Source organism: Maniola jurtina, chromosome 21 (genome assembly GCF_905333055.1).
Source record: "Maniola jurtina chromosome 21, ilManJurt1.1, whole genome shotgun sequence".
NCBI lineage: Eukaryota > Metazoa > Arthropoda > Insecta > Lepidoptera > Nymphalidae > Maniola > Maniola jurtina.
The window spans coordinates 1,674,112-1,695,110 of NC_060049.1; the positions used below are offsets into that span (position 1 = coordinate 1,674,112).

At 37.9% G+C, this 20,999-nt stretch overlaps 1 protein-coding gene and 1 long non-coding RNA gene across 4 annotated transcripts in view; both read right to left on the reverse strand.

Moving 5' to 3' along the window:
* The window catches only part of LOC123876354, a 219,001-nt gene that overhangs the window by 70,931 nt on the left and 127,071 nt on the right, over window positions 1-20,999 (reverse strand). The gene's annotated exons all lie outside the window — the stretch shown is intronic.
* Window positions 4,362-20,711, reverse strand: LOC123876374. The gene is made up of 3 exons (XR_006798334.1): window positions 20,690-20,711; window positions 16,864-16,865; window positions 4,362-4,456 (listed from the first exon to the last, which is right to left on the reverse strand). It is a non-coding gene; the product is annotated as an uncharacterized LOC123876374 (long non-coding RNA).

Consider the following 20,999-nt stretch of genomic DNA (forward strand, 5'->3'; position numbering starts at 1 on the left):
TTGTGACTATTACGTACTACTATTACTACTCTGTAGGAGTGAGGCCTTTGCTTTTGAAGAAAGAAAATGCATTTATTTGTTGTTGGTGTCACAGATAAAAACAAAGCACAAATGTACATTTTCATCTGTGGCACCACCCCAAAACATAACTTACCTACCTAGTCATATACAGGGTGTTTGGTAATTAGTATATAATGACGACACGTACCCATGCCACTTTGATCTGATAAATACAATGCTGAAGTAAAATGACCAAATAATTTTTTTTTTATGACCAAGTTTTCATGGCCCTAATGTACCCTAACTCGCTGAGATCGTTGGCTTCGGCCTATCTAAAGATGGCCCATAATTTTTTTTTTTAATTTTGTATGGAATTTTTTATAATTTTATTTCGTCATTATACTTCAGCATTGTGTTTATCAGATCAAAGTAGCATGGGTAGGTACGTGTCGTCATTATAAAATAATTACCAAACATTCTGTATAAAAAATATAAAAAAAACTTTTGAATTCAACCATGAAAGTTTTTTCGGGCCTATTCCATTTAAATTCAGGAAGGGAATAAGGTTATGTAACATCAAATGCCAGCTTATTACCAAAGATGTACCTATTAACTCCTCGACAAAGGAAATTGCTTAGCATGCGTTCCTGTACGAAGCCTTTGAGAAGCTGAAGTCTTTAAAACAAATTGGTTTAAGTGAGTCTTTACAAGTGCTAAACCCCTTTTGTAAAATTGCATACTAGTGAGGACATTTATTTATCGATATTTTAGTAAGTAGTTTTTAACCGCCGACCCAAAAAGAGGGGTGTTATAAGTTTGGCGTGTGTATCTGTCTGTGGCATCGTAGCTCCTAAACTAATGAACCGATTTTAATTTAGTTTTTTTTGTTTGAAACGTGGCTTGGTCGAGAGTGTTCTAAGCTATAATCCAAGAAAATGTCAATAAAAATACTCGAGTACGGAACCCTCAGTGCGCGAGTCCGACTCGCACTTGGCCGGTTTTTTTTTTAAACTTAGAGTTTTCCATACCGTTCTCGAAAAATTGTGTGAAGTCTGCCACTTCGCACTGGGCCAGCGTGGCAGACTATGGCCTAACCCCTACTCATTCTGAGAGGAGATCTGTGCTCAGTAGTTGGTTGGCGATGGGTAATGATGATGATGAAGCAGGGGGCAGATTAGTTATTTTCTCAGAAGAAACAGCTCTCAGTTTTGAATACAAGATAAGCTCGATTCCGATTGACATCACAATCCCACCAGTTCAGTCATTGTGTTGGAAAATACACTTTTTTTCTGCGATTGCGTAAATTCCCCGCGGATTCTAATTGTTTTTTGTTTGACAATGGAAATGGGGCAATATAATGTAGGCAGGTATGTTATCAGCTGCGGCAGACATTTTAAGTGGGTAGGTAAGATAAAATGGCTTTGATTACTGATAAAAAGTAAGAAGGTAAAGTAGTTTTTAACCCCCGAGCCAAAAAGAGGGGTGTTATAAGTCTGACGTGTGTATCTGTGTATCTGTGTATCTGTCTGTGGCATCCGCGGGATTTTTAAGGAATAGGTTCCTTAACCACGTGGATGTATGTAGTCGCCGGCTAGTACGGAACCCTACAATATAGGGTATATCTTTTTTTTTCCTCTCTCGTCTGGCTTTACAAAGATGTCAAGTTTGTAGTTATTTGTAACAAGTTAGTTAAACTATACAAGTCTGTGCCGGCGCTCGCCGACATACGCACGGCACCCCCTTCCAGTCAGTTTTAACAAAAAAAAAATACTCCAAAAAGGCAGAGCACGCCCGCCAGCTAACACCAACCCAGACGAAGTCAGGGTATATCTACTAGATAAGGATCTTGTAGATATACCCCGTTATTAGGGTTCCGTACTCGAAGGGTGCCAACGGAACCCTATTCTATTGCTAAGCCTGCGTCTGCGCGTCCTAAATCCACGCAGATGAAGTTGCAACTTCGTCCGCGTGGATTTGGGATTTATCTAACTAGCTGATGTTCACATGTGAACTGCCCCAGTGATTTCATAATGGATGAATCGTCTTATTAGTCAGATCTTTTTCCACACATATTTTACAACGATGTTATCTAATGTTTAATTTGTTAGGAGTTAGGAATGAATATGTATGAATCAAATCATCATAAAATATGGTGTTGTTATGGATATCCACTCATATGGTTGTCTCATGTATGATACATTAAATGTACAGTGTCCGTCTACAAGTGTTTGATATAGGTAACTACGCCACGTCGAAGGGTAACATTTAGGATTTTGAGAGATGCAGGACTTTATTTTCAGGCTGATCGTCGGCGCTGACAGTTTTTGATAATTATGTTGTGTGGTTAGGACCATCAGCGTGAGAAGAAAACCAGCTCATACATTTTGCCGATCCATTAACGTCACGCAGAATTAGCAGTAGAGGCCCAGCAGCTCGGAGCGATCGTGGCAGGCCGGAAGAGCAACAACGGAGATCTCAGGGAAGGGAGTGAAAAATAAGGGACAAGGAGGAGATATAGAATAATTTGTAGGGAGTGAAGAAGGCGCCCCGGGAAACAGGCAATAGCAAGTACCGAAGGGTGCCCTCTTGTGATTCGGCCCTTATGACGATTGGAAAGTCCATTAATGTCTGTGGGAGCAAAAAAGTTCAGGCCGAAGACCGTAGGCTGAGACAACATCCTGGGCTCCTGGATGTATATGTGACAACGCACTTAAAAACACAATGCACCATAGAAAAACAAGAGATGCAGTAGAGTTGCACACAATAAACCCCCGTTTTACCCTCTTAGGGGTTGAATTTTCCCTGCCTGCCTGATCCATCCAGTAGTTTGAGCTGTCCGTTGATAGATCAGTCAGACAATTTTTCCTTTTATATATTTAGAATTGAAGTTGGTTCCTAGTTGTTTCGTATAATTTGGCGGGCGATGGGCTTGTGGTTGGGAATAGGAAGATTGTGGTTGCTTGCTCTCAAAAAGATATAATATGTCCATCAGTAAAATAGGTTGCTGTTCATTGTCACCCTACTGGCACTTAGCACGTGTGTTAGCGAGCTATTTATAGCGCATCCTATTTTTGTGATAATGGGTTGAGCGGTGAATAACACTCCATTGTGCGGACGTCACAGCCAGACCCTCTTCCCTCCTCCAGTAGCATGGCTCGGAGTACCGGAACGTAAAATCCTTGGCGGCACGGCCTTGCCGGTAGGATGGTAACTACTAAGTATCCACCAGACCAGACCAGAGATTAAGAAATTATAAAATTCTAATCCCCGGCCAGAAATCGAACCCGGGACCTCCCACTGATAAGACCACAGCTCTTACCACTGCACCAGGCAGGTCGTCGTTAATCATGTTGATGATGATCATCAATTCATATCCATACTTCCATACTAATATTATAAATGTGTGTGTCTGTCTGCTACCTTTTCACGGCCCAACAGTTTAACCGATTCTGACGAAAGACACAGAGCTAGTAGCTCATACCCCGGGGACGGACATAGGCTACTTTTTATCCCGGAAAATTAAAGAGTTCCCACGGGATTCCTAAAGACCCATCCGCCCAACCGATTTGTATGAAATTTGGTACCGAGGTAGCTTGCGTCCATGTTATTGACATAGACAACTTTTATCCCCGAAAACCTACATCCACGCGGACGAAGTCGCGGGCATCCTCTAGTTTACTATATATTGTTGACAGCAATATCATATCAGAGTGAACTATGGCAGTATGACAGGGAATTCTGCAAAATACCCAGCGCTTCAATCACCTAATTAAACAACATCCTCATTATTGTTTTAATCTGTATGTGTAACAAACAACAATGGAAACATTATGGCGGATATGGAAACCAGGGGGAAATAATGGCGGAGCGTTTCCTCAATAACATCTCGTACTAATTGTATCTACTCGTAATATCTATTATGAATCTCAATAAATGTAATAAATACAAAATAAGTACAAAAAAATTAGGGGATCCTGAGGTACAGGTTTTTCAAACTTAATTCAGGACTCCCGGCACAATTTGTAATAACTCAAAATTTAAAAAACACCCGACACAAAAACCCCTAAAAGAAAACTAGAAAAGAGCTGATAACTTTCAAACGGCTGAACCGATTTTCTTCGATTATAGCTAAGACCACTCTCGATCAAGCCACCTTTGTTTGAAACAAAAAAAAAAACTAAATTAAAATCGGTTCATTCGTTTAGGAGCTACCATGCCACAGACAGATAAACAGATACACAGACGCATAGATATACAGACACACACGTCAAACTTATAACACCCCTCTTTTTGGGTCGGGGGTTAGAAATAACCCGTTTGACAAAGCCTATTATCAGATAGGATCATTTCGTTATCTATCTGTATGTCTGTCAAGACCAGTCTAAGGAATCAAAACCTATCGGGTACTTCCCGTTGACCTAGAATAGAAGAAAGGCAGATAGCAATTTCTTAAGGCCTAACTACATTTCAACTTGCGTGGTGGTAAACGTCATATTGTAAGCTAAACAAATAATGCATGTAATAGATAGATGAGTAGACACATGCACAAACGAGAGAATACAAGAGAGTTACAGCAAGTACTTACATTCCAGAGATTTGTGCATGCACTATTGATTGTGAGGCATGCATACAGGCATAGATACGTCTGGGTAGTTAGCGCATGCGTTTAACGCAAGTTGAAAGTGCAACAGTGTGGTTAGACCTTAAGAGTGAATTAAAAATATGCTGTCTTTTGCGTTTTACAAAAAAGAAACTGATAAAGTCTAGTGACGTCAGCATTGTGTAACATTCGACTATTGATATGTTATCATAATAACACGGCAACTTATCGATATCTTGACGAAATTGATAAACCGTGGCGTGAATTGATTGTTATGAGTTGAGACTTTGTAAATGGAGAATATTTTCATATTTTGTCCGATAGCTCGGGTGGCATCGCTTCAATAAACGTACGTCAAAAAGCCTACTACTTACCTTTGTAAAAAAACCGGCCGAGTGCGAGTCAAACTTGCGCACCGAGGGTTCCGTACCTACTCGGGTCTTTTTTTTCTGACATTTTGCACGATTTTTCGAAAACTATTTATCTGTGGTTGGAACTCAGCCGCAACGCAAAATTTTCATAGTTAGATCAGAGTTACACCTAATCTTCACATTTTTTTTTGTCGAGTTTTGGGAATATGGTAGAAATATAGCTGCAGGGGTCCACCGGCACCAGCTAAATTTTGAAAGTGGTCTATGAGAAATAAAAGTCTGGCAACCTTTGGTTTAAACGTTTGAAACATCGCGACGTCAGTCAGTTTATCCTTTTAAACACGTATGGATAAACTCATTATACATGTAAATTGTATCAGTGCTGAATATCACATTGTTTACATCTTATGAAAATCACAATATTGTAACAAACACTCATAATGCGTTGACGGTGAAGACTCCATTTCACTTGTTAAACAGGCATTTGTATTTTTATGAAGCGACAATCTTGATGCTTTGCCACCGTGACAACAGAGTGACCTGGATCATAGGGATTTATAATTGAACAATCGTTTTGATTAAGGCCATTTGATTCTCATTATGCAGCATTTTCTAGAATCCAAACAAACCAACAATAAATACAAGTGTAAATTAAAAATTTATAACACCCCCGACAAGAGCTGATAACTTTCAAACGGCTGAACCGGTTTTCTTGGATTATAGCTAAAAACACTCTCGATCAAGCCACCTTTCAAAAAAAAAAACTAAATTGAAATCAGTTCATTAGTTTAGGAGCTACGATGCTACAGACAAATATACAGATACACACGTCAAACTTATAACACCCCTCTTTTTGGGTCGGGGGTTGAAATCCGGTCAAGGGCGAGTGGGACTCTCATACGAAAGGTTTCATATCATTGTACAAGAAATATCATTTCTTGTCTTTCTTTGTGATATAACCACGAATTGAGGTTTTTCGGATTTTTCCCTTTACTTGTGCTTGGATAAGATTTAGCTATCTGCCCATGATTGTAGACCAACAGGAAGTAACCTGGTAGAGTTGCCTGGTAGAGATTGCTCCAAGCAATAAGGCTGCCTTTGCACACAATTATTTTTTCTGTTTTCTTCTTTCAGGAACACAACACAGTGTTCCTTTACATGTGTTTTTGTGTGCAATAAAGTGTTCTATCTATCTATCTATCTAACCGTATAGTTTTGATTCCCTTGACGGGTTTTCACAGACACGACAGACAGACAAGAAAATGGATCCTATAAGGGTTCCTTTTTCACTAGACATACGGAACCCTAAAAAACATGTGTGCAGTTCATACGGCGGCGGTAGTACTCAAAACTTAAAAAAACTAAATATCACAGTTAGTTAGATAGCTTTGTAAAGTTATTTCTTAAAGTTAAAATATTTAGTTAGTCGTCACCGTTTACGAAGTCTCTTGGGATCCCCCATCTCCAACATTTTTTATAGTGAATCATTATGAATCATTATTTTCCAAACAAATTAACAACTGCGTTAGCCTTCTCTGAACAATCAAAGCCACAAGTGTAAATTAAAAATTTATAACACCCCCGACAAGTGAAGGTTACAGTAACTAGAAAAGAGCTGATAACTTTCAAACGGCTGAACCGATTTTCTTGGATTATAGCTAACTGCTAAGAACACTCTCAATCAAGCCACCTTTCAAACAAAAAAAAATTAAATTAAAATCGGTTCATTAGTTTAGGAGTTACGATGCCACAGACAGATACACAGATACACACGTCAAACTTATAACACCCCTCTTTTTGGGTCGGGGGTTAGCATTTTCGATGAAAACTCTCAGTCAGCTTGATTTCTTCCGACATTTTGAACAATTATTATCGTCATATTTCTACAAATTAACACGAATAATATTAAAATATATACGTGCGTCTAGATATAAACCGTCCTCTTGAATCTCTATTGGTGAAAACTGCATTAAAATCCGTTGCGTAGTTTAAAAGATCTAAGCTTACAGAGGGACGGACGCCGCCGGTAAGCGATTTTGTTTTATACTACCTATGTAGAGATACTATAGTATTTGAGTAATGAAAGTACATCATTTTTGAGGAATTAATCAACTTCGTTTTTCTTTGTACTCTCTACCTGAGGCATGTAATTTCTTGCTTGTTTTTCTTCTTACGAGAATTATGTACATGAATAACAACGCGCAATGTACATCACACATTGCAACACTGAGGGGGTGCAAACACCGCAAAAGCACCGCAACCTTTTTAAGTACTAAAAATGCACACTAGAGTCAGAAGCATAGGGCGTACCATAAAAATACGTAAGTAGAGGTCACGTAAGCTCCGACATTTGTTTTTTATTTTTTATTAATTCGTTAACTAGTTATGCCACCAGACGAGACTGACTTGCTCATGCAATTATTCATTCTTGCCCTAAAAGTACCTTACTTACTTATACAGACCGCTAAAGCTTTCCGGCATCCGAATTTCATGCCACTTAACAGATATACCTACATTAGTACTTCTTATATGTGACATGAAACTCGGATGCCGGAATGCTTTTTAATTTTTCAAAGCTGAGCGGTTTGTAATAGAAACGCTGAAAAAAAAAAAAACATTTTATGTTAGTAGATTTGATGACGAATGTCGACCACAAAAGGATTTTCAGTAGGTATTGAAAAATGCGTCACGCGTGCCTCTTGCGATTCTCGCGGCTTTGGCGGCTCTTACAGATCATTTAATGGTATGCGACTACTAGTGCACTACTGAACGGTTCTTCGAAATATTCAGAAACGTTGACCTGAATTCGGACGCAAACTGCAAAGAATGCTTGTTTGCGTTTTACAGTTAACTTATCGGAAAATGTTAATGTTAATTGCTTAAGATAATATTATTGTAGTTGATTGTTGTTAAAACGATAAAATAAGTTTACCTACTTTTTATATATCAAAGAGGTCAACAGAATAGGTTAGTAAAAAGCGCACAAAACAATGCGCACAACTGTGAAAAACAGTAGGTAACTGACAATCCATATCCATACTAATATTATAAATGCGAAAGTGTGTCTGTCTGTCTGTCTATCTGTCTGTCTGTCTGTCTGCTACCTTTTCACGGCCCAACAGTGTAACCGATTCTGACAACATTTGGTACAGGGCTAGGAGGGCTAGCTGATAATATCCAGGGGACGGACATAGGCTACTCGTTTATCCCGGAAAATCAAAGATTTTCCGCGGGATACCTAAAGATCCATCCACTTAACCGATTTGTATGAAATTGGGTACCAAATTAGCTTGCGTCCCTGTAATCGAAATAGGCAACTTTTTATCCCGGAAAATCAAACAGTTCCTACGGGATCTATAAAATTCAAATCCACGCGGACGAAGTCGCGGGCATCCTCTAGTTAATAATAATTTCTCGGTATCATCATTTCATCACTCATCCTTATCAAACGATCTAGACATAGGTCTCCTGTAGGGGCTTCCACACGCCACTTTGCTTAGCGTTTGTGGACTATGAGAAAGCCTTCGATTCGGTGCAAACTTGGGCTGTAGGTAGTTATTAAGTTCGCTACAACTTGAGTATTGATGCGATTGGCTGGCGAACGGCGGGTGCATGCGATTGGTTGATCAGTCGGCGCGAGTGCACGCGATTGGTTGATACGTCGGCTTTCGCTTCCCGGATTCGCCAACTTTCTCCAACTACGCTGCTTCAGGTCCAAGTTGTTTCCCGGGCTCTACAGAAATGCCGCGCCGCGCCGGGACGACTACCTGTTTGTATATTCAAGTGCTGAAATGCTTGTACGAAAACGCCATCATTTACAAGGAGGATGACAAAGGTCGTAAACAGTCCTAGAGCTAACCTTGAAAAATATAAGATAAGTAAGTAGGTAGGAATAGGTACCATTTGTAGGTTTTGTTGCAAGCGTGCATTGTTTGAATGCAGTCAAAATAAAGTAAACTGTTCAGACATTAACCAGGTGTTCCGGCAAGGTCGGTTGTGTGTTACATAAATAATGTTATTTAATACCGCTCGACTTACATTTGCATGTCTGGTTATCTTGTTATGTAGGTAATAGGTACCCTCCTAACCTACCTACTGAGTAGGTAAGTAAGTGGTTTACGGCAGGTGATATACCTATTAATTCTAACAATTTACAATGCCTGGAGGAGCCTGCATAATATTATCTAGACTCATGTGCTCCTATTGAGCCTGCGTGCGCAGTGCGCACCATACCAGCACCTCGAGATAGCACTAAAATGCGTTTAGACCCGTTGGCCCCACTAACCGTGTCCCCGTTAACGGGCACAACGGGATTGTCTTGTCCCGTGGTCCCCGTTCTCTATTCCCGTTCAACGGGGACTGTGGGCTTTACCTTCTTGCCAATGAGCCATTGAGGTATTCAACAAAATATGACTGGACGTAAACAGCTCCATTTTTCTGTTTTCGTCACCATATTTCGAAATTTCTTTTCTTTATTTCGCAATTACGGTAATTGCCCGAGTTGGAAGGACACCATGTTTTCTTTGCGAAACACGTTGCCATATCGAGTTGACTGTTCATGGCTAGGGCTACCAACTCTAAAATCTATAAAATAAAACAAGGAACTCAAAAATCCCGGATTTTATAGCATACTAACTTATGCCCGCGACTTCGTCCGCGTGGATTTAGGTTTTTCAAATTCCCGTGGGAATTCTTTGATTTTCCGGGATAAAAAGTAATGCTAATCCAGGATATTATCTAATCTCTATTCCAAATTTCAGCCAAATCCGTCTAGTGGTTGTATGAAGGAGTAACAAACATACACACACACACACACACAAACTTTCGTATATTTAATATTAGTGTGAAAACTCGGAAATAATATTACTGTGTGCCAATTAAAAAGGCGGCTTTTTGATATATTGCTAAAATTGTGCTTAACACTAGTCTTGAAAAGTATCTTACTCATTTTTGTAAAGCAAAAATGTTTTATCAAAATGCCAAAAAGCCACCTATTTAGTTAACACGGCAGAATATGTGTCTATTCTTTTTTACCTTTCAAATTAAAAAATCATTTTGTTATTGAATTAGGTACCAACGCGCATGAGGAATAGCGTGTGAAAATTTGAAACCCGGACATTAAGTGGAATTTACATTACGAAATTAGTGGAACGACATTAATTTCACTATCGATAATTGCACTTGTAAACGTCTAAAGTCTTACGAAATTAGATGCATGTTAAATTGCATTGCATGCTGAAATTAGACGTTTACACGTGCAATTAATGATAATGAAATTGATGTGGTGAAACGGGTGAAACTAATGTCGTGCCACTAATTTCGTAATATTCCGTTTGGTAAATATAAATTCGTTCCGTAAATTACTCGTAATGTAACGCCCCCAAACTAAGGTAAATCCGGGGAAACCCAAACGAATGGCAGCCCTGTTGATGGCTGACCGCGAAACTTATGATTCACTCATTGTTTACAAAAATCCCTACAAGGTGGATTTGTTATGGTTATGACATTTTGTTATTCATGTTTGAATTCCACCTAAGTAAAGTTATTTATATCGCCGATTAGTTAAACGTTGTTTTTCTGCTAGTTTAACTGCGTACTTAGGCCATTTATGTCTATTTTTGTTAACCTAAAATGTAAACAAGTCTTAGAATAAACATATTGTATGACCTGCTATTTACCCTGTCTCATAATCTGATCCTATAAATTCTTGGAGGGCTTAAAATAGAAAAATACCTAAAACCTACATAATAATATAGGTATCTATACTAATAAATAAAATTGGAGTGTCTGTCTGTAATTTCGAAATAACTACCTCATATTAAGCTCATATGGTTATTTGAACGATACCATAACTGAATCACACGTTTTTAAAATTTTTGTCTGTCTGTCTGTCTGTCTGTCTGTCTGTCTGTCTGTCTGTCTGTCTGTCTGTCTGTTTGAAAAGGCTAATCTTTGGAACGGCTGAACCGATTTTGACGGGACTTTCACAGGCAAGTAGAGGATTGACCAGGGCGTAAAATAGGCTACTTTTTAACCGACTTTTAAAAAGGGAGTTGTGTTTTTCTACCTATGTACACCGAAATCTCCGAGATTTCTGAACCGATTTGCGTCATTTCTTTTTTAATCGATAGAGGAACTTTGCGACATTGTTTCATAAAAAATTTGGAGTCCAACTCCTCAATCCTGATGCTGCAGGGGATCTGACCAATCCACGCGGGCGAAGCTGCGGGCATCAGCTAGTTATGTAATAGACTATGTTATGTATGTTTGATCAAATACGGATATACAAACCGACAATCAATCAATCAGGTCGAGGCCGTCTATCTTTTCTATCTAACATCCTTATAGGCTTATAGTGTAACAGCATTATCAAAAATTCTGTTATCAAGTTATCAAGGATCTATTAAATAGGGAGCTAAATTGCTCCTTACCCAATTTATTTTTAGACACATTTTACTTGTAATTTACTATTTATCTTCCGACGTAATTCCCGCACCAAGAACAATCAGCAATTAGTTCCTTAAACTATTGGTTTTGTGTTAAGGTGCGATTCGGCTAGCGCGTATTGACTTAACTAAATGCATTTTAGGCCCAGCAAAAGCATACATGCGGTTGCCAAACAGCTAGTGACAATGGTTACAGCATTAAAAAAATTAGTACTCAGTTTAACTGTTGTGCAAACTGCAAGTAAGCCTTTTATGATAAAAAAAACATCAGCTACAAACTAATTAGGTAAATAATTAAAAATAAATGAGAAATTACAAAGCTCAAACATTCATGCTTTAAAAAATAAAGACAAAGTAGGTAGGTACGCTTGTATAAATAAATAATAAATAAATAAAGGTTTATTTAGCTCATATACAGGGTCACACACAAAAACAAAAAAACAAGAATAAAAATAAAAATACAATTAAACTTGAATATTAATTAATCTTAAAACTAGAAAACACTATTATACTATGTTGTGTCTGTGAGCTAAAAGGGCCCTGCCTCAGCAAGATGCTGCAGTATTTGACTACTGCAGCGCTGTATGACATGCATATGACATGCATGCGCGCATGGTAGGTACTCGTAAGACCGTGGCGTGTGGAAGTCCCTATAAGAAACTTATGTTCAACAGTGGACGTCTATCGGTTGATAATAAGATCTGAGTTTAAATATAATAATCAAATCAAATCAAATTTCTTTTTTGCGAATATGGATGTTACAAAAACAACAGCCAAATTCTGCATATAAGCATGCAATATGTTATAATACAACTTGTTATATCATTTAATAGTATAATTAGTCATTAGATAGGTAATTAGTAAGTTCTTTTATGTAACTTGATGGTAACTTGAATCTGAATATTGGAACTTGCCTTTAGGTACATAGGTAATAGGTATTTAATCCGTAGTGACTGTGACCTTCGAAGTTCTTAGAAGTCATTCAGATCGTTGACTAGCGTTACTTAGGTACCTTCCTACCTACGTTAATAATTACAAAGCCATTATGTAAACCCCGTCACCCGATTATTGGGTTTTGCAATCGTAATTTGTCAACCTTTGAGTGAATACAATTGTTTTGTAACTTGTAACGCCCGGAAATCCCTGATAGTGATAAGAATATAGCGTTAACTCTATTAATGAGTTGATCTATACATATAATAAAATTGTAGAAAAGTGGTGTCTGTACAATGGAAATATATAAAAAAAAAGTAGCAGGGGTTGTTATTATATCGATGCCGAACCCGAAATTGTAATTAATTTTTTTTTGTCTGTTTGTCTGTTTGTCTGTGTGTTTGTGCACGCTAATCTCAGAAACGGCTTATTCGATTTAGATACGGTTTTCACTAATATATAATAGTAAGCTTCACTTAGCATTTAGTGTTTATTTCATGTCAATCGGTTCATAAATAAAAAAGTTATGTCAATTTAAAGAATCACGCGCGCCTGAGCGTCCGTGGCTATAATATAAAGCGCGGTCACTATTCCACGCGAACGAAGTCGCGGGCACAGCTAGTAAATTATATGATTATTCTAATCCAAAGTCCGAACCAATCCTTCAGCCTTGTGTCTATTGCTGAAAGAAAGAAGGAAGAAAAGAAAATGCTGGACAAGTCTTCCACTTTTCTCACCCACCCGCTTCCACTATGCTTCGGTACATGGTTTTCAATTCCCGCAAGTCTGCCCTATCGGCCGTCGCGCGTCGCGTCAGTTCTGATATCCTTTAACCTTTCAGCTATGAAATTGTGCATCTATTTCATTTAGCATAGAGTAGCATGTGCCACTTATGAAATATCAAGGCTACAACCGGAAGATCGCAAAGAAGAATCTATTCAGAAGAGCCGGTAAGAAACTCAGCAGTTGCTCTTTGAAAAATAATGTTACAGCTGTAGGACTGCTGAAAGCAATGCCGATCGTTTTCATACAACTTCAACTTCCAACAAATTGGAAATTCGTCAATTTATACCTACCCAATAACTCTTTTGAAATTTATCCTTACTAATACATAAAATTAAAGTGTATGTCTGTAATTTCGAAATATCTACCTCATATTAAGCTCAAATTATCGTCACCTGAACTGTACCATAACTGAATCACACGTTTTTTTAAAATTTCTGTCTGTCACGAGAATCAAAAGGTAAAGGAACTACAAAAATTAGAAAAAAGTCTCAAAAAAGGTAGAAAGGTAGGTAGAAACAATGACAAAAGGTCACTATCTCAGTAGCTACAGTCGGTCTTATCATATCTCAATTCACGAAAGGCGAACCGCGCCACGCGCCAGTAGGAAACCAGTGCGACGACCTAGAAACCAATACAATACCTTTTAAGTACATATCACATACTCATTAAGTACCTACATTGATATCGCGTATAAGGGCAAGGAGTTTACTAGATGCGCAATACGAACCAATCATTTGTTGATAAGGAATTTAATATTTTACTTGTACTTACAGTTTACGACTATAAGTAGGTTCTGCGTCGAAAATGACGACTTATTAAATTATTATTAAAAAACTGGTCAAGTGCGAGTCAGTTTCGCGCATCGAGGGTTCCGTTCTCGGGTAGTTTTCCGACATTTTGCATGATAAATCAAAACTATCATGCATAGAAAAATAGAAATCTGTTTTTAAAGAATGTACAGGTAAAGCCCTTTCATATGATACCCCACTTGGTATAGTTATACTTTAAAATATGAAACACATTTAATTTTTTTTCTAACAGACGCTTTAATTTCACGGTTTTCGGGTTTTTTCTTTTACTTGTGCTATAAGACCTACTTACCTGCCAATTTCATAGGTTTTTCTAGGTCAAGGGGAAGTACTCTATAGGTTTTCTTGATAGACACGACAGACGAGCAGACAGGCAGACTGATAGACAGCAAAATTATCCTATAAGGGTTCCATTTTTCCTTTTGAGGCACGGAACCCGAAAAAGGCCGGATCTTTCAAAATTTCCACGGAATGAAGTTTGTGGGCGGTCCCTATAGTAATTCCTATAAAATATGCCTAATATTATAAAAGTAGGCATAATGAAATAACAAAGGGTCATTGAATCAATGCGCATTTGTGATTAGTGTCAAAGGGAGGTGATTCACCTCAAGCGCGTACGAAAATATTGCTCGTTTCTAGAACTTGCTGGCTCGAGCCGGGTTCGTTATGATTGTAAAATTATTCCATTGGATTATTGTACGAAGTTTTCACTTGATTTCAAATCAGTAGGTGTTTTAACCCCCGACCCAAAATGAGGGGTGTTATGAGTTTGACGTGTGTAACTGTGTATCTGCCTGTGGCATCGTAGATCCTGAACGAATGGATCGATTTTAATTTAGCTTTTTTTTTTGTTTGAAAGGTGGCTTGATCGAGAGTGTTCTTAGCTATAATTGGAGAAAATCGGTTCAGCAGTTTGAAAGTTATCAGCTCTTTTCTAGTTTTCTTATAGAGGTTTTTGTGTCGGGGGATTTTTTAAGTTATTGAAAATAAAGATATTTTATTATTTATTATTTTTACACATTAACTTCCTAACTAGTTACAAGTTATATTATCAGGTACATTTCAAATGCACTTTGCATGTGTGGCTGTGTACATTGTGTGTGTGCAAAATACTCTTTGTACACACATGCGCAAACGTCAATATTAACGGTTCAATAAATGCCGAAAAGCTAGCACTTGTCACGCAGATAGAACATTAGTATGGATTTTAAAAAAATGGCTGTGACATAACAGACGGACTGAACGAAACGAAACTATAAGTGAAACCATGTTTTGCTACGGAACCCTAAAAATAGCGTGCCAACGACATAAATGCACACGTGTTTTGTATCGGCAGCTAATTAAGTGTACCAAACCCAATTAGTTCGTACGTTTCTATCTAATAGGTAATTTGTTATGCAGAAGGGGTGATATAACTTATTAGCACACTAATTAGCTGAATTCCTCACGTGCGCTCGCAGTCTGCACGTGGCCAACTCACGGATCCAAATGGGCAGCTCATGTTAGTGACCTAATGTTTACTTGCCATGTAAACGTGTACCTACCCTCGCGTTATCAGTTATCACGTGTAGTGTCCGATCAATTGCAGGGCGCTTCCTTGTTCCTGCATAACCAAAAATAATAAGAACTAGCTGATGCCCGCGACTTCGTTCGCGTGGATGTAGGTTTTTAAAAATCCCGTGGGAACTCTTTGATTTTCCGGGATAAAAAGTAGCCTATGTGTGTAAAATCCAGGGTATAATTCATTTCCATTCTAAATTTCAGCCCAATCCGTTCAGTAGTTTTTGCGTGAAGGAGTAACAAACATACACACACACATACACACAAACTTTCGCCTTTATAATATTAGTGTAAAGTGTGATTAGTGTGATGCAAATAATGTCGTATTTTTGGGCGGAATTCAATAATGTACGATCTAACAGACATCGGATATGGAGTAAGGACCTAGATAGTCAATACCGAACGTGGATTTAGGTCGGACTAGGCATTATATAACTCCTAGACTTGGTGCCAGTCTGTCTGCGCGCCATTTCGCGTTTTATTCGCGTTTAATAAGTGGGACGATAGTTTATTGCTGCGTAGGAGTTAAATGTCAAATGCTTTTTAAATGGCATTTTATCTGTAAATTTCCCCATGTATCTCGCGCGATACGGTTTCCCTCATTGGTTCTAATAAATAATAATCCATACTAATATTATGAAATAATATGTTGAATTGTGTTTGTCTGTCAGCTACCATTTCACGGCCCGATCTTTGATTTTCCGGGATACAAAGTAGCCTATGTCACATTGCAGGTCATTAACTATATCGTTGTTCTGTTGGTCTGTTGGTCCGTTGTGACGTGATTGAAGGACAGACCAACAAACAAACAAACATTTGAATTAATAATATTGGATGTAATTATTATTATAATACTCGTTGTGATCTGATATTTCGATGAGACAGAGCATCCGATTTTTTATTTTGAGAATATTTTTGGCCCTCAGGAGTATGGTCCCTATTTTTTAGCACTTTCTTGGGCAACCGCAAGCTCAAGGGATGGTATGTTAAGACAGCTGTTCGAAGTAAACTTTCGGTTTTCTACGCAAAGGCTTTTGTAAAGCCACGGGCCCACACAGGCACGTGAGGGAGGGCAACATCACATTGAAGGTACGCGTAGCGTAGGCGTGTACAATTTGTGATATAGTTATTTTAAGCCAGCGCTGGCCCAAGAAATATTAGCTGGTTAAAAAGTTAGAGATGCGTGCCCGGGATAGAACCCCTGACCTCCCGATATTTTTTTTAAATATTAGTCATTTTAATCATGACTAACATAAACATTTTAATCATGAATAACCCTTTCCCCTCCAACTAAGCGTAAAGCTTGTGCCAGGGCCCAGGAGTGGGTACGACAATAGTGCAACGGGTAGGGTTTGAACCGCTGACCTTTCGGATTTCAGTCCGCTCCTATAACCGTTGAGCTATTGAGGCTTAATAATATGAATATGAGGCCAAAGTATTAAACCACTAGGCTATCAAGGCTCTATGGAAGGGCTGGCCCTGACTTTAGCGTAGGCGACTAGCACCCGAATCTGGAACTTATACATATAATATAATATAATATAATCCGATCTAAATCTGGATTCGATATTGAGATTCGAGGTCCATATTATCCAAAGTCTTTGGCCTTATTAAATTCCAACCAAAATAGCACGTGTTTGTTTACATAGGAGGTCTATATTTGTGATAGATTCCCATAGATTTAGTAGGTCATGCAGTATTTTTTTAATTTTAATTAGTTCTTTCTACTTACGTATTATTATCGCTACAATGACCCAAATTGCAGCTTTCCTTTTGCTAAAAAAACCGGCCAAGTGCGAGTCAGACTGGCGCACCGAGGGTTCTGTACTTGGGTATTTTTTCCGACATTTTGCACGATAAATCAAAAACTATTATGCATAAAAAATAAAAATCTGTTTCAGACAGACGGACAGACTGACAGACAGACAGACAGACAGACGACGACAGACAGATAGGCAATAAAGAGATCCTATAAAGGTTCCGTTTTTCCTTTTAAGATACGGAACCCTAAAAATCGGCTAACCCCCAAGCTATATCTCAGTACCTGTCTATGTGTGTTAATAGGTTAAAAGGATGGGCCTTTAAGAATCCTGTGGGAACCCTTTGATTTTTAACCCCCGACCCAAAAAGAGGGGTGTTATAAGTTTGACGTGTGTATCTGGGTAACTGTCTGTGCCCTGTGGCATCGTAGCTTTTAAACTATTGAACCGATTTTAATTTAGTATTTTTTTGTTTGAAAAGTGGCTTGATCGTGAGTGTTCTTAGCTATAATCCAAGAAAATCGGTTCAGCCGTTTAAAAGTTATCAGCTTTTTTCTAGTTACTGTAACCTTCACTTGTCGGGGGTGTTATAAATTTTTAATTTACACTCGTCCAGGATAAAAAGTAGCCTGAGTCCCTCCCCGTGATGTAAGTTCTGTACTGAATTTTTTATCAAAATCGGTCCAACTGTTCGGCCGTGAAAAGCTAGCAGACACACACTTTCCCATCAACAATATTAAAAACATGTATAATATGGATCAGTAGCTCGAATAGCTTCTCGGGATTCGAACCCACGAACAGCTGTTAGTTCTTAGGTAAGTAAGTATGATCTTATGTAGATCTAGTCGTAAGAAAAACAAGACAATCGATTGGCATTCATACGACATTGTGTGTTTGTTTAGATCACGCATATGTAAGTAAGACCATGTGCATAATATGACGTCGTTATTCGTTTCAATGCGATACCTTGATATTTTTCCAGAGCTCTGGATTTTTCTAGAGACTTTATCCATTTAAAGCTCTAGACAATAGGATTATCTAAATACAGTATAAACTCTATATGTATAACGATACTGGAGGGACTGCGCATTTTATAACGTTAGAAAGGAAAATCCGAACCAGTGGTAGATTATTGTAACGATTCAAAGGCACTTGTAAAAAGTTTAATTGAATAAAAATCTATTCTATTCTATTGAATAAACTTATTTGAACGCTATTATTACTATTTTATTATTATTATAGTATTACTTATTTTTGCCTTTACAATTTTGAAAAAATACCTAGAGCTATTTATGCACTATTCTGGTACTGGTTTTTCTTTATTATGTTTTACGGGTCAAGAATGAAATTTTATGTAGTTATATATTAACATCAAATTATGATATCAAGAATAAATTATACAGATAGGAAGATAAAGTTGAATATGCTTTTCTGTTTTTTTTTTTTTAATAATATATTTTCGAACCTTAAAAACTTGCTCCTTATAAAACATAACGGGACCAGGATCATGGGAACAAAACATGATAAAATGACAATAATAATATTAACATTAATAACATTCCACTATAATGATCCATCTGCCGCATCTAGCCTCCAAGGACTGCGTATTCCCACAGAAAAACCTGTCTAGCCGTTCCTGTAGCCATTCAATAGGCATATTTTATTCATAGGTTGAAACTTTGTTAGGGACTTCGTCTGTGTTGGTGTTAGCTGGCGGGCGTGCTCTGCCTTTTTGGAGTGTTTTTTTTTTCGTTAAAACTGACTGGAAAGCGCTCTAAGGGGGTGCCGTGCGTATGTCCGCGAGCGCCGGCACAGACGGGGTCCATACTTGTATAGTTTAACTAACTTGTTACAAATAATTACAAACTTGACATTGGCTAATCTTTGTAAAGCCAGACGAAAGAGAAAAAAAAAAACTTTGTTAGTGTAATTTTTTTTGTTAAATTTTTTTGTTTGAAAGGTGGCTTGTTCGAGAGTGTTCTTAGCTATAATCCAATCGGTTCAGCCGTTGGAAAGTTATCAGCAGCTCTTTTCTAGTTACTGTAACCTTCACTTGTCGGGAATGTTATAAATTAATTTACACTTGTCATACTGTCAATACTACTTAGATAAGTCTTTTTCATTGAAGCGAGGTGATAATTATTTTCGCGACTTAAAATTGCGAAAGTAGCTAACGTGAGCAGATAGATGCCTATTCACTCTTGCTCAACTTTTTCTTTTGCGAAGATTAAAATTTCCAATTCAGCACAAGAGCTCAGAATTAGAAATTTTACAAGACATATTTGACAACAGTCAGTGTAACTTTCTCCAAAATGTTCTTTTTCATAGTTTGATGTACCATCTTAGAAACTTCTTGTATTGCTCAAAGATTGCTCATTGATATCTAAATTTTTTATTGTCTAAAGTCAAAACCTACATCACTGAGGATTATGACGCAGAAAAAGAGATTATTTTTTAATTTCCGGGTTGCATTCATTATCGTATTGTATGCGAAAGGATCTAGGAACCTAAGTATTATTATCCTAAGTGAACTCCTACCAGTATGCGATTAACAGGGCTCTCCCCGTAACTTACTCCATACAATCGTAGTCCCAATTTCATTTGAATTACAATTACAGGGGCAGTAGTTTTAAAATTACAGGGGCTCAAAGATTTGTATGTGAATTTTTAAGACCGCGTAACTTTGAACCCGAATATTTTAACGGAAATCTGGAAAACCACAGGCATAGATATCAGTTCCCGGAACGTTTCTACAAAATTCCATTGAGTATGTTTGGTTAGTATTCAAATGAGAGACGAACCACGTTTGTATGGTGCGAGTGACGGAGAGACCCCTCTCAAAAGTCAAAACCTTCCGCATTAAGGAATACAGCGCAAAGAGAGATTATTTTTTCAATTTCTGGGTTACTTTGCATTATGTAGATTCAGATAAGCGAACTGATAAGAAATACAGCACTGCAGTAACAACGGTCCCACGCTAGCTTGTGAATCATTTCAATGTTTGGTTAGAAGCATCATTTGTATTATTCAACTCCACAACCACAACAAATAAGTACGCACGACGAACAATGATTTCAGCAAGTCATCCGTTAATAAAAATGTACCTATAAAATAAAAAGGTTACTTGAGGGGTGCATAACTTAAGAAGATAGAGCATAAAGCTACAGTGCGATACGATCGCAATCAACTCTGACTGTTTCAGGCTTCCACAATTGGCTAAAATAACATATCTATGGCTAAAATGCACTGCTAGATTCCTCCTAACCTTCATCAATGGCTTCCGAATCTCCAAAGAAATAAAGGAACCACTATAAGATCACTTCGTTGTCTGTCTGTCTGTTAAAACCCGTCAAGGAAATCAAAACCTACAGGGTACTTCCTTGTTGGGTTTGGTAGGCAGCATTGTCAAGGTTATTGTCAGCACAAGTAAAAGAAAAAATCCGAAATCCGTGAATTAGCTCCTAAACTAACGAACTGATTTTAATTAAGTTTTTTTTTGTTTGAAAGGTGGCTTGATCGAGAGTGTTCTTAGCTATAATCCAAAAACATCGGTTCTGCCGTTTGAAAGTTATCAGCTCTTTTCTAGTTACCGTAACCTGCACTTGTCGGGGTTGATATTTTTTTAATTTACACTTGTTATATGTCCTAGTGAGTGATGCAATATAGCCCGGTTTTCAGCATTATCCTTTCAGTCGCAATAAAATAACAACTTCGTAGGTATATAACCCTAGGTA